This window comes from Oncorhynchus mykiss, chromosome 18, assembly GCF_057628025.1.
Source record: "Oncorhynchus mykiss isolate SJ-2025 chromosome 18, ASM5762802v1, whole genome shotgun sequence".
Classification (NCBI taxonomy): Eukaryota; Metazoa; Chordata; class Actinopteri; order Salmoniformes; family Salmonidae; genus Oncorhynchus; species Oncorhynchus mykiss.
The window spans coordinates 36,042,961-36,059,360 of NC_143039.1; the positions used below are offsets into that span (position 1 = coordinate 36,042,961).

The 16,400-nt window shown below is 43.0% G+C and overlaps 1 pseudogene across 1 annotated transcript in view; it reads right to left on the reverse strand.

The window, feature by feature from the left end:
* Positions 1-16,400, reverse strand: part of LOC110495963 (partitioning defective 3 homolog B-like) — a 194,584-nt pseudogene that overhangs the window by 109,288 nt on the left and 68,896 nt on the right. The window contains exon 5 of the transcript XR_016488178.1: positions 10,439-10,607. The product of XR_016488178.1 is annotated as a partitioning defective 3 homolog B-like (transcript). The remainder of the gene's footprint in view (positions 1-10,438; positions 10,608-16,400) is intronic.

Below are 16,400 nucleotides of genomic sequence, written 5' to 3' on the forward strand. Positions count from 1 at the left end.
TCCATTGCCAAGATAATCCATTCACCTGACAGGTGTGGCATATCAAGAAGCTGAATAAACAGCATAATCATTACACAGGGGCACCTTGTGCTGAGGACAATAAAAATCCACTCTAAAATTAATAATTTTGTCACACAAAACAATGCCACAGATGTATCAAGTTTTGAGGGAGAGTGACGCCGGAGGGGAGGGCTGCCGTTTTATGGGCTCCAAACAAACTGTGCTATTTTATTAGTCTTTTTGCATTGTTTGTAACTCATTTTGTACAAGATGTTGCTGCTACTAATGTCTCTGATGTCCCGAAAATAGTTTCTGGACATCAGAACAGCGATTACTCACCTCGAACTGGACTAAGATTTTTTTTTTTACGAGTTTGTGTGAAGGACATACTGCTTTGTCAAGACAAGGCCCAAATTTGTCATAAGGGGGAAGAGGGCGGGGTAAATTGTAAGAATTCGCAGATGATTAGGTTAAACCCCCAATACGCTCAGTATTATTGGCCAACGTGCAATCATTGGAAAACAAACTGGACGATCAAGACTATTCTACCAACGGGACATTAAAAACTAATATTTTATGTTTCACCAAGATTTGGCTGAATGACGACATGGATAATTAGGGCTGGCCGTCTTCTCCATGTATCAGCAGGACAGAGCAGCTACATCTGGTAAGACGAGGGGCGTGTGTGTCTATTTGTCAATAACTGCTAGTCTAATATTAAAGTCTTGAGGTATTGCTCGCATGAGGAAGAATACCTCATGATAAGCTGTAGACCACACTATCTACCAACAGAGTTCTCATTTATATTATTCGTAGACGTCTATTTACAACCACAAACCGATGCTGGCACTAAGGCCGCACTCAACGAGCTGTATAAGGCCATAAGCAAACAAGAAAATGCTCACCCAGAAGCAGCCCGGGGACTTTAATGCAGGCAAACTTAAATCGGTTTTACTTCATTTATACCAGAATGTGCAACCACTGGGAAAAAAACAAACTCAAGACCACCTTTACTCCACACACAGAGACACATACATAAACTCCATTTGGCAAATCGGACCATAATTCTATCCTCCTGATTCCTGCTTACAAGCTAAAATTAAAAGCAGTAAGTACCAGTGACTCACTCAATATGGAAGTGGTCAGATGACACGAACGCTATGCTACAGGTCTGTTTTCCTAGCACAGCCTGGAATATGTTCTGGGATTCATCCAATGACATTGAGGAGTATACCACCTCAGTCACCGGCTTCATCCATAAGTGCATCGACGGCGTTGTCTCCATAGTGACCGCACGTACATTTCCCAACAAGAAGCCATGGACTACAGGCAACATCCACACCGAGCTAAAGGGTAGAGCTGCAGCTTTCAAGGACCGAGACACTAATCCAGATGATTATAAAGAAATCCAGCTATGCCCTCAGACGGACCATCAAACAGGCAAAGCATCAATACAGGACTAAGATTGAATCCTACTACACCAGCTCTGACACTCGTCGGATGTAGAAGCGCTTGAAAACTATTACGGACTACAAAAAGAATCCCAGCCGTGAGCTGCCCAGTGACGCGAGCCTACCAGGCGAGCTAAATGCCTTTAATGCTCACTTCGAGGCAAGCAACACTGAAGCATGCTTGAGAGCACCAGCTGTTCCGGGTGACTGCGTGATATCGCTCTCCGTAGCCGATGTGAGCATGACCTTTAAACAGGTCAACATTCACAAAGACGTGGGTCCAGACGGATTACCAGGACGTGTACTCAAAGCATGTGCGGACCAACTGGCAAGTGTCATCACTGGCATTTTCAACCTCTCCCTGTAATGGCCAAGAAGTGCTTTGAAAGGCTGGCATGGCTGACATCAACACCATCAAGCCAGAAACCCTAGACCCACTACAATTTGCATACCGCCCCAACAGGTCCACAGATGACGCAATCGAAATTCACAATTCCCTTTCCCACCTGAACAAAAGGAACACCTATGTGAGAACACTGTTCATTGACTACAGCTCAGCATTCAGAGTGCCCACAAGGTTCATCACTAAGCTAAGGACCCTGGGACTAAACACCTCCCTCTGCAACTGGATCCTTGACTTCCTGACAGTCCGCCCCCAGGTGGTAAGGGTAGACAACACATCTGCCACGCTGATTCTCAACACTGGGGCACCTCAGGGGTGGGTGCTTAATTCCCTCCTGTACTCCCTGTTCACCCATGACTATACGGCCAAGCACAACTCCAACACCATCATTAGGTTTGCTGACGACAATGATGAGAGTCTGATCACCGACAACAATGAGACAGCCTATGGGGAGGTGGTCAGAGACTTCGCAGTGTGGTGCCAGGACAACAACCTCTTTCTCAATATGAGCAAGACAGGATCTGATTGTAGACAATAGGACAAGGAGGGCCGAACAGGCCAGCATAAACATCGACGGGACTGAAGTTTGAGAGTTTCAGGTTCCTTGGTGTCCACATCACTATCATGGTTCAAAACTAGGGTTGCGCATTTCGGGGAATATTCAGAGGTGGAAACTTTGTGAGAATTAACGGAAATATATGCAAATTAATATTAATACCATTTAAAATATAGATGTTTTTTGCATTGGATATACAGTGAGGGAAAAAAGTATTTGATCCCCTGCTGAGTTTGTACGTTTGCCCACTGACAAAGAAATGATCAGTCTATAATTTTAATGGTAGGTTTATTTGAACAGTGAGAGACAGAATAACAACAACAAAAAATCCAGAAAAACACATGTCAAAAATGTTATAAATGTATTCGCATTTTAAATGAGGGAAATAAGTATTTGACCCTCTCTCAATCAGAAAGATTTCTGGCTCCCAGGTGTCTTTTATACAGGTAACAAGCTGAGATGAGATATGTTGGCACGACAGCCATATTGCATCTCCATCCCAAAGCCCTTGCTTGGAAGTGTACTTCACCAGACTTCCAAGAACCTTGCCCTCATCCAGGTAGTGAGGACACCATAGGCCTTGTTGATCTCTGCAGCAGACGGATGCTCTTGCCAGCCCACTTGGGGTCCAACATACTCTGAGGTGTGTATGGGCTTCAGGTAGAAGTCTTCACGCTTTTGTTTTGTATTTCAGAACTGCAGTTTCCTCTGCTTGGCGCAACAGTGAAGTGGGCAGGACAATACGGATTTCTTCTCTTACATCTACAAGCAGAGTCTGAACATCAGACAGGATAGCATTGCCTCCCTCAATCTGTGCAATGGCTACCACTATAGGTTTCAGGCTGCTTACCACTCTCTCCCAAAATACATCATCCAGGAGGATCCTCTTGATGGGGCTGTCCATATCGGGAGACTGTGATATGGCCATTTCTTGGAGAGACTCCTTCCCCTCCAGGAGACTGTCAAATATGACGAAAACGCCACCCAACAGGTGTTGCTGGGCAGCTTCAATGTGGTGCTCTTATTCTTCTCACTTTGCTTGGTGAGGTAGATTGCTGCTATAACTTGATGACCCTTCACATACCTAACCATTTCCTTGGCTCTTGTGTAGAGTGTATCCCATTGTTTTCAGTGTCATGATGTCCTTGACGAGCAGATTCCGTGCATATGATGTGAGGGTAGGAATCCTCCACTTTAGACCAAGCAGCCTTCATGTTCGCAGCATTTTCTGTCACCAGTGCAAATACCTTCTGTGGTCCAAGGTCATCTGCAATGTAGAGACCGGTGTGTCTGATGTTCCTTGTGTGTGTGCTGTTGTAGAATACTGGTTGAGGGGTGGAGATGTAGTTAATTATTCCTTGCGCAACAAACATTTGACCACCCATCAGAGATGATTGCAATACAGTCTGCTTGATTTGCTTGACCTTCACTTGAACTCTGTTGAACTCTGGATCCAACGAATGAGTAGATAAAGCATGTCTGGTTGGAGGGGTGTATGCTAGGTGATAAACATTCAGAAATCTCTTCCAATACACATTGCCTGTGAGCATCAGAGGTGAACCAGTTGCATACACAACTTGAGCAAGACATTCATCAGCATTTCTCTGACTACATTCATCCATTGATTCAAATAAAAATCTGATTCCAGGAGGATCATGAGCTGTTGCTATAGATAAGGTGGCTGATTCATAATTTTCACCTCAAATAGAAGTAGAGGGACTTTTGTCAGAGGTTGCTTGTTGTGAGCGCTGAGGGATCTTTATTCACTTGGCCAGATGATTCTACATCTTTGTTGAATTCTTCACATATGATTTGGCACAGTATTTGAAAATCTACAGTTTTTCCTTCTACATTAGCTGCAGTGAAATGTCTCCACACATCAGATAGTGCCTGTGGCATTTTCCTGTAAATATTAGAAAAAATAAAAAAATACAATTCTATGTACAGATAAATAGTTAAGCAGTTAGATTGAAGAACTCATTTGTAAGATAAATGTTTTTAAATGAAAATATATGGAAACAGGTGAATTAACACTCCCTCAGTTAGCAAGCTCAAGCGAGCTAAAACCCACATGGTAGCAAAAACTAACTAGCAGAAACTGTTAACAAGTCATAAATTATTTAAACACACTTTGCTGTTGGCTACTATTTACTAATTAACAAAAAAATCATGTACGTCCTATAAAATATATTCATCTGACCCAGTATTGTAATCAAAACTTACCATAAACCATGTGGTCCTTGGCTCAGACAGTGTAGTAGTGTGGGCCCAACAACATCTGTCATTGCCACCAAAGGGTATATAACAAGTATTGAGAAACTTTTGTTATTGACCAAATACTTATTTTCCACCATCATTTGCAAATAAACTCATAAAAAAATCCTACAATGTGATTTTCTGGATTTTTCTTCTCAAAAATTACAGGCCTCTCTCATCTTTTTAAGTGGGAGAACTTGCACAATTGGTGGCTGACTAAATACTTTTTTGCCCCACTGTATATGCATATTATTAGTATATTTGGATAGAAAACACTCTGAAGTTTCTAAAACTGTTTGAATGATGTCTGTGAGTATAACAGAACTAATATGGCAGGCAAAAACCTGAGAAAAAAATCCAATCAGGAAGTGGGAAATCTGAGGTTGGTCAATTTTCAACTCAGCCCCTATTGAAGATACAGTGGGATATTGGTCATGTTGCACTTCCTAAGGCTTCCACTGGATGTCAACCGTCTTTAGAAACTTGTTTGATACTTCTACTATGAAGGGGGGCTGAATGAGAGGGGAATGAGTCAGAGGTCTGCCAGCAGTCACGCGCTGGTCATGCGCATTTCACTTGAGGTAGCTCTCGTTACTTTGCTTTTCTGAAGACATAGGAATTCTCCGGTTGGAATATTATTGAGGTTTTATGTTTAAAACATCCTAAAGATTGATTCCATACATCGTTTGACATGTTTCTACGGACTGTAACGGAACTTACATTTCGTCTGCAACTAGTGAACGCGCTTCGTGAGTTGATTTGTTTACCAAACGCGCTAACAAAAGTAGCTATTTGGACATAAATGGACATTATCAAACAAAACAAACATTTATTGTGGAACTGGGATTCCTGGGAGGGCATTCTGATGATCATCAAAACAAAAAAGGCCCCTGTGCACACATACAGAGTGGTCCCTGTCAGACAGTCATAGCAGTGGCTGGATGATCGGGTTTAGGCTGAGCCTGTTTAAGTGAGTTCTCCACCCATGCTTTTGTTAGTAGACTGAGACTAATTAAATAAGCTTCTTTTGTCATCTCAACCTATGTGGTAGAGCTCCACAGGGCCATGTCCTAACTCTGTAAGGGATTGAGGGGTGGCAGGAAGAGGCCCTAAAAGTTTTTTTAAAAAGAGTTGAAATGAGAGGCATTGGAAAAAAATGTTCATGCTCGGCTGGACCCTGGGCACGCTAACAGGCTACAGCGTTAATCCAGTTAGTTTCTGAGCCCCATCCCAGAGCACTGCGGTTGGTTAACGAGGAGCTGTGATCCAAAAGCCAAGGGTTAGGGAGGATGCGGTGAGAGAGATGGGGGGGAGGGGGGGGGTGAGTGAGTGACTGGCAGGCAGGCAGGTGGTGAATGGTGTGGTAGGGGGTGGCAGAAAGAGGATGGGGGGTGGGGTCAGAGGGGTTGGCACTCTGCTCTGGGTCATGGAACATCTGATGGATGGTGGGAGAGGAGGAGAGACTGAAAGAAAGGGGGAGTAGGATGAGAGAAAAGGAGGACAGTAGTAGGAGAGAGAAAGGGGTGTGAGGAAAGAACAATATTATAACGATATCTAAACGATATAACCGCCATCGATAAAAGAATAGTACTGTGCAGCCGTCTTCATCGACCTGACCAAAGGCTTTCGACTCTGTCGATCACCGCATTCTTATAAGCAGACTCAATAGCCTTGGCTTCTCAAATGACTGCATCGCCTGGTTCACCAACTACTTCTCAGATAGATGCAGACGACACCATTCTGTATACTTCTGCCCCTTCTTTGGACACTGTGTTTAACAACCCCCCAGATGAGCTTCAATGCCGTACAACTCTCCTTCCGTGGCCTCCAGCTGCTCTTAAATACAAGTAAAACTAAATGCATGCTCTTCAACCGATCGCTGCCTGCACCTGCCCGCCCGTCCAGCATCACCACTCTGGACGGTTCTGACTTAGAATATGTGGACAACTACAAACACCTAGGTGCTGGTTAGACTGTAAACTTTCCGTCCAGACTCACATCAAACATCTCCAATCCAAAGTTAAATCTAGAATTGGCTTCCTATTTCGCAACAAAGCATCCTTCACTTATACTGCCAAACATACCCTCGTAAAACTGACCATCCTACCGATCCTCGACTTCGGCAATGTCATTTACAAAATAGCCTCCAATACCCTACTCAATAAATTGGATGCAGTCTATCACAGTGCCATCCGTTTTGTTACTAAAGCCCCATATACTACCCACCACTGCGACCTGTATGCTCTCGTTGGCTGGCCCTCACTACATATTCGTGGCCAAACCCACTGGCTCCAGGTCATCTATAAGTCTATATTAGGTAAAGCCCTGCTTTATCTCAGCTCACTGGTCACCATAGCAACACCCACCTGTAGCAAGAGCTCCAGCGGGTATATTTCACTGGTCATTCTCAAAGCCAACACTTCTTTGACCGCCTTTCCTTCCAGTTCACTGCTGCCAATGACTGGAACGAATTGCAAAAATTACTGAAGCTGGAGTATTATATCTCCCTCTCTAACTTTAAGCATCAGCTGTCAGAGCAGCTTACCGATCACTGTACCTGTACACAGCCTATCTGTAAATAGCCGACCCAACTACCTCATCCCCATATTATTACTTGCCCTCTTGCTCTTTTGCACCCCAGTGTCTCTACTTGCACATCAATCACTCCAGTATTAATGCTAAATTGTAATTATTTTGCCTCTATGGCCTTTTATTGCCTACCTCCCTACTCTTCTACATTTGCACACACTGTACATAGATTTTTACTATTGTGTTATTGACTGTACGTTTGTTTATGTGTAACTGTGCTGTTTGATTTTGTCGCACTGCTTTGCTTTATCTTGGCCAGGTCACAGTTGTAAATGAGAACTTGTTCTTAACTGGCCTACCTGGAAATAAAGGTGAGAAAAAAAAATAGAATATGAGGAGAAGGGTAAGAGAAATAAAGGGGGAGTGAGGAAAGAAGAAAATGAGGCGAGAAATGAAAGAGAAAGAAAGGGGAAGTAGGGAAGAAGAAAATTAGGAGGAAGAAGGGGATTTGGGAAAAGTGTGAGAGCTGGAGGTTAAGTTTTTTCTGTAACGGTACACCACCTTGGCCTAGATGTTTACATTAAAGCACATGACTTATCCCAAAGAATGCCAGAGCCGCACTTAAATCCTCTTTCACAGGCAGTGAATTAAAAGCTGAGCTTCTCTTTACATAGCAGTTCTAAATTATGTGAGGTTGTTAAATGAACATGCACGCAAGTATGCATAGTCATGCAACCACTCACCTAAAACTGCACACGTATACTAACAAACTACAGTGCCCACACACGTACATTGTTACGCCATCTCGCACGCACGCCACACACAGAGCCCCAATGTTTTCCCCCATCTAGTGCGTGTGAGTTTAACTGCCTGCCTGCGTGCGTGCGTGTGCCTGCGTTCAGCCTGGCCTTGGCAAACAGCTAAAGTGAAACCCACCTGGGGAGCATGGGTAGCCCTGAGGAGCACCGCAGAGGGGAGACCTGGGAAACGTAGTGTTTGTTTAACCCTGGAGAGTCTCCTAAAAAGGGCTCAGCTGTCTAGGAGGGCCCCAAGCTGGGATATACAGGGAGAGCTTCTGGCTCAACAGCCATACTTTGTGGCCGGATACTCATTTCTCACACAGCCAGTGAAACACCATTTGACAAAACATGAGATGTGGGAAGTGTCTGGATACCCATAGCTGCATCCTAAATAGTAGGCCGCTGGAGTATTCGAAATTTCTAATATGTGAAATTTGGTATGCTATAAATGCCAGAATATTACACTCACTTAGTCTTTTCATTTAGTACGAATTCTTGCATGCTGTGGAGGAAGAGAATCAACAAAACAACTTTACAAAAGATGAGTCAGCCACCAATTGCAAGTTCTCCCACTTAAAAAGATGAGAGAGGCCTGTAACTTTCATCATATGTACACTTCAACTATGACAGACAAAATGAGGGAAAAAAAATCATAAAATCACATTGTAGGATTTTTAATGAATTTATTTGCAAATTATGGTGGAAAATAAGTATTTGGTCACCTACAAACAAGCTAGATTTCTGGCTCTCACAGACCTATAACTTCTTCTTTAAGAGGCTCCTCTGTCCTCCACTCGTTATCTGTATTAATGGCACCTGTTTGAACTTGTTATCAGTATAAAAGACACCTGTCCACAATCTCAAACAGTCACACTCCAAACTCCACTATGGCCAAGACCAAAGAGTGGTCAAAGGACACCAGAAACACAATTTTAGACCTGCACCAGGCTGGGAAGACTGAATCTGCAATAGGTAATCAGCTTGGTTTGAAGAGATCAACTGTGGGAGCAAAATGATCACAAGAACGGTGAGCAAAAATCCCTGAACCACACAGGGGGACTTAGTGAATGACCTGCAGAGAGCTGGGACCAAAGTAACAAAGCCTACCATCAGTAACACACTACGCCGCCAGGGTCTCAAAACCTGCTGTGCCAGACGTGTCCCCCTGCTTAAGCCAGTACATGTCCAGGCCCGTCTGAAGTTTGCTAGAGAGGATTTGGATGATCCAGAAGAAGATTGGTTTAATCTGACCATATGACATTCTCCCAAAATATAACTTTTTGGTAAAAACTCAACTCGTCGTGTTTGGAGGACAAAGAATGCTGAGTTGCATCCAAAGAACACCATACCTACTGTGAAGCATGGGGGTGGAAACATCCGTGTAAAGGAAATAATTAATGGGGTCATGTATTGTGAGATTGAGTGAAAACCTCCTTCCATCAGCAAGGGCATTGAAGACGAAACGTGGCTGGGTCTTTCAGCATGACAATGTTCCCAAACACCCTGTCCGGGCAACGAAGAAGTGGCTTCGTAAGAAGCATTTCAAGGTCCTGGAGTGGCCTAGCCAGTCTCCAGATCTCAACCTTATACAAAATCTTTGGAGGGAGTTGAAAGTCTGTGTTGCCCAGCAACAGCCCCAAAACATCAATGCTCTAGAGGAGATCTGCATGGAGGAATGGGTCAAAATACCAGCAACAGTATGTGAAAACCTTGTGAAGACTTACAGAAAACGTTTGACCTCTGTCATTGCCAACAAAGGGTATATTACAAAGTATTGAGATAAACTTTTGTTATTGACCAAATACTTTTTTCCCCACCATAATTTGCAAATAAATTCATTAAAAATCTTACAATGTGATTTTCTGGATTTTTTCCCCTCATTTTGTCTGTCATAGTTAAAGTGTACCTATGATGAAAATTACAGGCCCAAACAACCTATCCGACCGCTCGGAGGCATCCGCATGGTCCTAAAGCACACTGTTGCCTCGTTTTGTATCACATTCCAATGATAAAACTGGAAGGGGACAAAAATGCAATTTCAGAATGTGTGTGTGTGTGGGGGCGTCCCCCCATCCCCAGTGAAAGTTGCGCTCCTGTATAAAACTATAGAAATATATTTTTTAAATGTCATTACTATGTTACTACCCAACAGTGTTACCATCCTATACCAATAGTTGAAGCGGACTGAAATACTCTGTGCCAGTACACAATTTGACTGCAGTTAGTCTTTATATTTAGGTGCCGGTACTCAACATATTTTTAAAGTGAATATTCCATAAGAGGTGCTGGTACTCAAGCAGTTCACCATTTGAGTTGTGTACTGGCTCAAATCAAGCATTGTCCCACACCAACATGTACCACCAAATCATGGGTGTTACTTAACTGTTGATGCCATAGCCCTGTACATTAAAATTGGTTAGTGACACTCTACTGTGGTACGTACTGGCTTTGAGGGTGGAGGCATTAACCTCTATCTCTCCTCCTCTGGTTGGCTGAAAGTAGGAGGGCTGGTGTTCGTAGGGTTCAGGATCGGGATAAGGGCTGGGGCTAGAGTGGCCCGTACTCGCTGTCGCCCTCCTCTGGAACTCCTGTGCTTCGAACACTGCCAACAGCTGAAATACAAGCACAGATGCACAACAGCACTGATATCATACAGGAATAGAAACAATAGGGTGGTAAGGTAGCTTAGCGGTTTGAGCGCTGGGCCAGTAACTGAAAGGTCACTGGTTCGAATACCTAAGCCAACAAGGTAAAAACAAATCTGTTGATGTTCCCTTGAGCAAGGCACTTCATCTTAATTTGTTCCAGGGGTTCCAGACTACTATGGATGACCCTGTAAAACAACACTTCACTGCACCTATCCGTTGTGTGACAATAAAACATGCATTTTCTTTATTTAAATACAACAATTATCAATAGAATAATTCTGTAGTAGAGTTATACTGTACACCAACCAGACACACAGAGTCAAATGGCCTATTTCCAAATGGGTGGCAAGTAAAACCTGAGTGGGTGGGTATCAGAATGTGTGAAAGTGTTCCTATTGTCAACAAAGAAAAAGTGGTTATCAACAGACAGAGGGACAATCTAGCCTCGTTAGACCCTTTTATGGATGTAATGGTGTGACAATAGTAAATGCTCATGTTCATGCTTTTTGCACGTACAACTGCAATTCATCTCTGTGGGAAGCGAACTGGTGGGAAATGCACTTAACATTAGCATAAGCCTGACAGACACACACCGCCTCCCGCATCCTCACACGCGTACGCAGTCGCAAACGCACAAAACAGACTTATCTACCTAACAGTAGGGAGAGGGCTGTGCATTCTCTAGGCCAGGAAGAGTATGTGGTGCTCCACAAATACCATCAATCAACAACGATGGAGAGAGAGAGAGAGAGCGAGAGATATTGAGAAAGAGAAGGTGTGTATGTGAGTGAGTGTGTGTGTGTGTGAGTGTGAATGCCAGCCAAACCCTACGTGATTTATAGGGATCAAAACAGCTCTATCGCTTTCTGTCAACCCGAGACGGTGTATGAGGGCATACCAACAAGAGCAGCATACGAATGTGATCTGTGCATTCCAGATAATAATAACACATAGAAGTTAGGAGTAATTTGTCTTATCGTGGCAGCAAAACACATTCCATGAGGCCAGTTTAGTAAACTCAGTTAGCCATACGAATCAGAAACATACATATGCACAGTGTGTGTCTGTGTTCCCATGTGTTAAATCGCTATTGGTTAACTGTGTTTACTAAAAACACACACACACACACACACACACACACACACACACACACACACACACACACACACACACCACAGAAACCCAGCCCAGCAGTGGTAGGATTTGAGGAGTGTACACATCGGAATAAATAGTCAAATTAAATCTGACAGAAGAATCAGAACCTGTCAAACACAATGACACAGTTGCCTCCACGAGCTGGACGGAGACAGGGATGGAGGCGCGAGAGCAAGGGATGGAGAACAGAGAGGGAGAGAGACAGTGTGAGAGAGAGAGAGAGAGAGAGAGAGAGAGAGAGAGAGAGAGAGAGAGAGAGAGAGAGAGAGAGAGAGAGAGAATAGAGGGTAATGGTCCTCCGACACGCTGCCGTGAATTTGACGTTTGACAAATTAGCACTTTGTTGGCGTGACGCTCTCATTAAACAGTGCTAGCACAGGAAATGGCCACTTAATGAAAGAGAGAATGATAATCAGAACAGGGGGAAGTGAAAAACAAAGACAGAGGAAGAATAGTGAGACACAAATGCAAGAAAGAGAGAGCCATAGATTCATAGGAGGCAGGTGTGTGTGTGTGCGCGCACGCAAGAGAGCGAGAGGGAGTGAGTGAGAGAAAATGAGTGAGAAAGAGAAACAGAGAAAGAGAGTTTTTCAGAATCATCTGCACCCATAACTGGGGGGGGGGAAACAATAAGCAATAACACGGTGGGTAGAAATAAATCATAAATCATGGCGTGAATGTCACGCTTCTCACTCTCACCCTTTCTGCCATGATTCAATATCCTGACACCTCCACGCCCCAAACCAGAGGAAATTGGCCACATCAGAGCATCAGCCAGAGGGAGGGAGGGGCCAGAAAAAAGCATATGCACTATTTGATTGATTGATGCCTCTTCGTCTTTTCCTTTTTTCCTCTCTTCCCTGGTCTTTTCCTGTTCTCTACCTCTTTCTAAATCAGATGACTGTCCCTCACAGAGGATGAGAGAGTTGACTAATGTGGATGTGATGAGAATTGTAGAAACCCCAGTGCACAAACAGCTCAAAAAGAAGCACCTGTAGAGAGCAAGAGCCATCTCTACTCCTTGATACAACCATCCTCAGTGTCCCCATAGTCATGGTGACACACACAGCTCTCCTCAATTAGTCTAGCCTCTGGGCACTTGTACCAAGGAAAGTCTAGAGTAGCATGTAAATTGGTAGTAGAGGGTTATACAGGTTGTCAAGCCAATAGCTATAGGAACAGTAGGTAGTGGTCTTCAACATAGTCCCAACTAGAGGTCGACCGATTAATCGGAATGGCCGAACAATTAGGGCCGATTTCAAGTTTTCATAACAATCGGAAATCGGTATTTTTGGCCACCGATTTTTTTAACACCTTTATTTAACTAGGCAAGTCAGTTAAGAACACATTCTTATTTTCAATGACGGCCTAGGGTTACTGGATTCAATCTTGAATCCAGGATTCAATCTTGCAACCTTACAGTTACACGAACGCAGTAAGCCAAGGTAAGTTGCTAGCTAGCATTAAACTTATCTTATAAAATACAATCAATACATCACAATCACTGGTTAACTGCACATGGTTGATGATATTACTAGTTTATCTAGCGTGTCCTGCGTTGCATATAATCGATGCAACGCTGGGGGATGATTTAACAAAAGCGCATTTGCGAAAAAAGCACAATCGTTGCACGACTGTACCTAACCATAAACACCAATGCCTTTCTTAAAATCAATACACATAAGTATATATTTTTAAACCTGAATATTTAGCTAAAAGACATCCAGGTTAGCAGGCAATATTAACCAGATGAAATTGTGTCACTTCTCTTGCGTTCATTGCACGCAGAGTCAGGGTATATGCAACAGTTTGGGCCGCCTGGCTCATTGCGAACTAATTTGCCAGAATTTTACGTAATTATGACATAACATTGAAGGTTGTACAATGTAACAGTAATATTTAGACTGATGGATGCCACCCGTTAGATAAAATAACGAACGGTTCCGTATTTCACTGAAATAAAATGTTTTGTTTTCGAAATGATAGTTTCCGTATTTGACCATATTAATGACCAAAGGCTCGTATTTCTGTGTGTTATTGTTATAATTAAGTCTATGATTTGATAGAGCAGTCTGACTGAGCGATTGTAGGCAGCAGCATGCTCGTAAGCATGATGCTTCAAGCATTGCGCTGTTTATGACTTCAAGCCAATCAACTCACAATATTAGGCTGGTGAAACCGATGTGAAATGGCTAGCTAGTTAGCGGGGTGCGCGCTAATAGCGTTTCAAACGTCACTCGCTCTGAGACTTGGAGTAGTTGTTCCCCTTGCTCTGCATGGGTGACGCTGCTTTGAGGATGGCTGTTGTCGATGTGCTCTTAGTTTAAGCCCAGGTAGGGGCGAGGAGAGGGACGGAAGCTATACTGTTACACTGGCAATACTAAGGTGCCGATATGAACATCCAATAGTCAAAGATATATGAAATACAAATGGTATAGAGAGAAATAGTCCCATAATTCATATAATAACTACAACCTTAAACCTCACACTTTGGAATATTGAAGTCATGTTAAAAGGAACCACCAACTCTCATATGTTCTCATGTTCTGAGCAAGAAACTCAAACGTTAGCTTTCTTACATAGCACATAATGCACTTTTACTTTCTTCTCCAACACTTTGTTTTTGCATTATTTAAACATGTTTCATTATTTATTTGAGGCTAAATTGATTTTTATTGATGTATTATATTAAGTTATTCAGTATTGTTCATTCAGTATTGTTTTTTTTTTTTTTTTTTTTTTTTTAAACAACATTTTTAAAATTATTATATATATAATTGTTTTTTTATTTGTATTATTTTTTTTTTTTCTTCAAAATCGGCCGATTAATCAGTATCGGCTTTTTTCGGTCCTCCAATAATCGGTATCGGCGTTGAAAAATCATAGTAGGTCGACCTCTAGTCCCAACCTCTTTATACTCCGTCAGGAAAACTCTGGAGCCTTCCTGTGTGTGTGTGTGTGTGTGTGTGTGTGCAAGCTTACTGTTTATCTAACCCTAATCTCAGCTGATGAGTCAAACATGCAGGCAGTCAGCGCTAAGGAGGGCTGAAGTGGGATAAAGAGGGCTCATGTGTGCCAAAGGGTGCTAACAAATCCGGTAGACTGCTAAGGGCTGATAATGCGCACGCTGAGGAGCACTGTCAGGTAGGCTTGGGCGGTATCCAGATTTTCTTACCGTTCTTCTGCCATCCCGAGATTTATGCTATTACCGGCATAGCACACAAGGGGGTGCTATTACCAGAATGCTAACTAAATAAGTAATAGCAATTTTCATGGACGCTTTTAACTAAATGCTAACGAGTAGACTAATCGCAAATACGGTCATAAAGTTAACTTACGACTTCAACTGTACTTGTTTTACATACACCTTAGCCAACTCAATTAAACTCAGTTTTTCACAATTCCTGACATTTAATCAGCTTATTTCTGTCATCAAATTCCCAGTGGGTCTGAAGTTTACATGCACTCAATTAGCATTTGGTAGCATTGCCTTTAAATTGTTTAACTTGGGTCAAACGTTTCAGGTAGCCTTCCACAAGCTTCCCACAATAAGTTGGGTGAATTTTGGCCCATTACTCCTGACAGAGCTGGTGTAACGGAGTCAGATTTGTAGGCCTCCTTGCTCGCACACGCTTTTCAGTTCTGCCCACAAATTTTCTATAGGATTAAAGTCAGGGCTTTGTGATGGCCACTCCAATACCTTGACTTTGTTGTCCTTAGCCATTTTGCCACAACTTTGGAAGTATGCTTGGGGACATTGTCCATTTGGAAGACCCATTTGCGACCAAGCTTTAACTGATGTGTTGAGATGTTGCTTCAAAATATCCACATCCTTTTCCTACCTCATGATGCCATCTATTTTGTGAAGTGCACCAGTCCCTCCTGCAGCAAAGCACCCCCACAACATGATGCTGCCACCCCTGTGCTTCACAGTTGGGATGGTGTTCTTCGGCATGCAAGTCTCCCCCTTTTTCCTCCAAACATAATGATGGTCAATATGGCCAAACAGTTCTATTTTTGTTTTATCAGACCAGAGGACATTTTTCCAAAAAGTACGATCTTTGTCCCCATGTGCAGTTGCAAATCGTAGCTGGCTTTTTTATGGCGGTTTGGAGCAGTGGCTTCTTCCTTGCTGAGAGGCCTTTCAGGTTATGTCGATATAGGACTTGTTTACTGTGGATATGGATACTTTTGCACCAGGTTCCTCCAGCATCTTCACAAGGTCATTTGCTGGTGTTCTGGGATTGATTTACACCTTTCGCACCAAAGTACATTCATCTCTTGGAGACAGAACACGTCTCTTTCCTGAGCGGTATGACGGCTGCGTGGTCTGATGGGGTTTATACTTGCGTACTATTGTTTGTACAGATGAACGTGGTACCTTCAGGCGTTTGGAAATTGCTCCCAAGAATGAACGAGACTTGTGGAGGTCTACCATTTTTTTCTGAGGTCTTGGCAGATTTCTTTTGACTTTCCCATGATGTCAAGCAAAGAGGCACCGAGTTTGAAGGTAGGACTTGAAATACACCCACAGGTACATCTCCAATTGACTCAAATGATGTCAATTAGCCTATCGGAAGCTTCTAAAGCCATGACATCATT